This window comes from Carlito syrichta, unplaced genomic scaffold (genome assembly GCF_000164805.1).
Source record: "Carlito syrichta isolate Samal-C Ts95f unplaced genomic scaffold, Tarsius_syrichta-2.0.1 Scaffold306507, whole genome shotgun sequence".
NCBI classification, from domain to species: Eukaryota; Metazoa; Chordata; class Mammalia; order Primates; family Tarsiidae; genus Carlito; species Carlito syrichta.
Genome location: NW_007250603.1, coordinates 47060 through 51840, shown reverse-complemented (window position 1 = coordinate 51840; position 4781 = coordinate 47060).

The window sequence follows — 4781 nt, the reverse complement described above, 5'->3', positions numbered from 1 at the left end:
CCTTTTCACCACATCCTCTCTAGCATCTGTTATTTTTTGAGTTATTGATAATGGCCATTCAGACTGGAGTTAGGTGGTATCTCAGGGAAATTTTAATTTGCATGTCCTTAATGACTAGTGAGTTTGACATTTCTTCATGTATCTGTTGGCTGCTCATATGTCTTCTTTTGAGAAGTGTCTTTTCATATCTTTTGCCCACTTTGTAATGGGATTGTTTGTTTTTTTCTTGTCAGCACGTTTGAGTTCCTGGTAGATCCTAGATGTTAGGCCTTTGTCAGACATGGAGTTGCCAAATATTTTTTCCCAGTCTGTGGGCTGTCTCCCTGCTCTCTTGATGGTTTCTTTGGCTTTGCAGAAGCTTGTCAGTTTAATGAGGTCCCAATCGCATTAATTTAAACAATAAAATGGGAATATAGTAAGAAAGAAACAATCACCCATAAGGGAAATAAAAATATACGTAGCCCTGAGAGTTACACAAATTACCAGCCAATGAATCCATTTGTTGTGTGTGTGCTTTTTCATGTATGCCGGTTTGTCTGTTTAACTCAGACTGTCAGAGTTTATAATTTCCTCATGACCACCTTAAACATTTTCGATAACAAATATATATACTTCCACCTATTTTTGAAAATAACCACTCATAAGTATTTCTGTTGAGTCAGACCATTACATTATGTTGGTTAATTAACTATGGTAAGTGTTGTGATGATTTTACCAAAAAAGTAGCCTGAATCTTCTGCCAATAATTCTGTATTTGACTCCAAAATAGAAGGCTGAAGTCTGTATATTGAGTTTTAAAGAGAAACAAAAATGTAGAGATATTCTTCTTTAAAAGTACAAGTAGTGCTGGGTGTGGTGGCTCATGCCTGTAATCCCAGCACTTTGGGAGGATGAGGCAGAATGTTTTCTTGAGATGAGGAGTTTGAGAACAGTCTGGAAACACCATGAGATCTTCATCTCATGTTTGTAGTTAGCATGGTGATGGGCATGGATAGAATTCTGTAGTCAGAGAAGATCTTTCTGAGAGTAACAATGCAGCTACCATCTAAAGGATGAGAAGGAACCAGCCTGTGAAGCCTAGAAGGAAGACATTCTGGAAAGAGAGAACAATGGTTCATGTCTGTTCTTTTTGTTCTTAACATCCTGGAATGACCAGGAAGCAGGAAGTGAGGTAATCATCATTCTAATAATTTTATTATTATAATATGTGGAAAAGGAAATGTGCAAATAAGGGGTTGGTATATTTTAGATGCTTCATGAGTAAAAATGTCCTTATTCGTTCCTCTAAAAAAAGGCTTTCTATACATTTCTTAATTTCTTTAGAAATAGTTGCATAATGTTTAATATTAATTACTTTTATTTAAACATGACAGAGAAAAGTTTTCTTACTACTTTATCATTTTATTCAACCATATTTCTTATCAGAAAAAATGTCATTAAAAAACATTTAGATTTTTGCTAATCTGTATTTTGTCTGTGACTATGTTTTGATTTGGGCTTCCATGCTCAGTTTACAGAATCAATCCCCATAGGAAGATGGAGGAAAATCTTAATCTAAAGAGTATGTATGAGCTTCTCTATTGAAATATTTTGGTTTTTAATACTTGCTTGTCTTATTTTTAAGTCTGATAACTTTCAACACGGGAAATTCATATATTTTCAAGACAGTGATAAGGAAATCTTTGTGCACATAATGTATGTTATTGAAACTCATTGTGGTGCTTAATTTTAGGAGTCTATCTGAGGAACATCTATAGAAGTATGTTGGTCATGCATCTTGGGCAGCAGTACAAAAAGGAGAAAATACAAATCAGCAAGTAAAAGGTAAGTAACAAATTCATTAGAAAAGTTATTTGGCAGAATGTTTATGTAAAAAGATAATCCATGGTATATTATAATAGCCAGAGAAAATCTACTATGAAATGCAAAGTAAGGAAAAGTGAAGTGAAATGATGAAACGTTGTCTATCTTAGCAGATGTCGGCAACAGATTAAGTTGTAAATTTCATAAAAAGCTGAATTATTCATTGTTTCATGACACCCTAAGATCTGAAAGCAGTCAGGAAATAAGAGGAAAGTAGAGAAAGACGGGTGAGGAAGGCATGGAGGTACAGAGAGTCAATGAAAGAAAAAGATTCAGTTATACAGAATGGAGGGTGTTTTATTCATTTCTTAGAAACAGGGATAGCGAAGTATTAGAAAGGTGGAAAGCATTTGAGGTGTGCTTCCAGCACAGAAACTTGTCAGAGAAGTAGAGCAACCTTTTTCTACTCTTCCTGTTTCTCACTGCTTGGAAGACCTTAAGGATGGAGGTATCTGACCACACAGAGCTGTGTTTCATCTACCATAGGTGAATCTAAGTATCTGTGGTCAGGCATACGTGTGTGTGACTTAATGTCATATAAAATATTGCTGCTATACTATACGAAAATGACTGACAGTACTGGGAAACTATGGTGGGGGGAGGGAGATGGGATTAACAGTAGCAAATATCTGTCTGGCAACGGGGAAACACCCCCTATCAACAGGGTGCCTGAATGAAACGCAATTGTATACCTAACCCTTAACTGTACCCCACAACTTCATAATAAAAAAATAAAAAAATAATTTTAAAAATAATTATTATTTTAAATAAATAAATAAAATAAAATAAAATAAAATAAAATATTGCTGCTTTGTAGGATAGTATCACATAGGCCAAGATAAGAGAAATGGAATGAAGAGAATAGTATTCGTTACGGAGAGACCAAGGAAACTATAGCCTGCCAAAAATTCTTTTTTTTTTTTTTGTGTAGTTTGTAGAGGAAGTATGTCCCTGGTTTTCTGGGAGACGGTTAGTCTGACTACCTGGGAAAAAGTAGGGAGTTGTTTGAAGGATTATTATCAAGCGCCTGGTCCTGAAGCCGTGCCAGGAGGTGCTTTATCTCTGTGGAACCTAGTCCGAGATTGCTTAGAGACCTCTCATGAGTCTCATGGAGCGGAGCAGACTCCTCCGTCGTTGCCGCGTTCCCGGTCAGCTCCTGCTGTAGCTGCCTGTGACCATCAGGAGGGACACCCCCCCAAAGATTTTCGACAGGAGCAGGATGAGGCTGCTGCTCGGTATCGCAATGAGGAGGTATTTGTGGCCACTCGGGCCTCTGTGACCGAGTTTCCCGAGGCTCCTAGCCTGCCTGTGAAAGAGGCTGAGCCCTCCACTCTTTCTTTGTCTTCTGATCCTTTTGCTCCGCTTATGGACTTGCTTACTGTTTCAGCTAAGAGGTGCTCAGTTTCGAAAGAGGAAGGGCCTTCCATACAGGTGACTCGTTCCTCAGTTTCTGAGAAGGCGATCTCTCCTGGAGGTGGCAAGGACCCCCCTTGGGTCTCAGCAGCTCCTCCGCTGGTGCCGACTGGAGTCTTGCTCGTGGATCACGGATCCGCGCCCTCTCCCTTCTTGGCTCCCGTCCCAGCTCGGCCGCCCCTGTTAGGAGGCGCCTCTCCCCTTCACAGAAGGCTGTTCAGTCCGCCTTGCTGCGGGGAGATGATTTGGGAGGATTTCACGCCTATCGGGTAGAGACTACAGGCTTTGATGAACAGGTAGGGGAGCTGCAAGAGTATCAGACTTTGTCGCTTAAGTCCCTGAAGGACCTTAAAACTGCTGTGACACAGTGTGGAGCCACAGCACCGTTCACGTTAGCTATACTAGACACCATTTCACAAGAAGCTCTGACTCCCTCTGACGGGCATATGGTTGAAAAGGCATGTTTGTTGGGCCGAGAATACTTGTTATGGAAGACGGATTTTGGGGATAGGTGCAAAGAGCAAGCGGAAAGAAATAGAGGAGATGAACTAACCGGATTAATCTAGACATGCTTTGGGACCAAGGAGAATACTCCTCCCAAGAGGCGCGGGTTTTATATCCCTGAGCTGCGTGTGGCCAGATCAGTGGAGCAGCGTCAGGAGCACGGCATCGACTACTGTCGGCTGGAGTTAAGACGGAGCAGCTTTCAAAAATATGTCAGGGACCCCACGAGCCTTACCAAGATTTTGCATCTAGATTGTTGCGGGCTTTGGGTCGATTGGTGGTAGTAGAAGATGTGGGGACTCTTTTGGTAAAACAACTGGCCTATGAAAATGCCAACTCTGCCTGCCAAGCAGCCATTTGTCCCTATCGTAAGAAAGGGGATTTGACAGATTATATTCGCTTGTGTGCTGATATTGGGCCTGCCTATATGCAGGGGATGGCCATGGCTGCAGCTTTACAAGGTACTCCTTCCCACAAACAGTCCTTGGAGCACTCCTATCTTTGTAATTAAGAAAAGGTCTGGGAAGTGGCGTTTACTACAAGATTTACGGGCAGTAGATTGCTCCATGGAAATTATGGGGCCTCTGCAGCCTGGTCTGCCTTCGCCAGTAACCATCCTAGCCAATTATCACTTGTGTTATAGATTTGAAAGATTTTTTTTCACTATTCCCATTTTTCATAAGAACTGAAAACATTTTGCTTTCTCTTTGCCTGCTATTAATTTTCAGTAACCGGCTCAGAAATTTCAATGGAAAGTTTGGCCTCAAAGCATGGCCAATAGCCCCACCTTATGTCCAACTTTTGTAGCCAGAGCCTTGCAGCCTGTCCGATCATGTTTTCCTGAAGCCTACATCGTTCATTACATGGATGACATTCTTGTTGCTCATACCGATCCAGAGCGACTTCAGATTGTATTTTTAAACTTACAATCTGCCCTTCAGCAATCTGGATTTATTATTGCTCCAGAGAAAGTCCAGAATGTAGCCCCATGTGAATATATA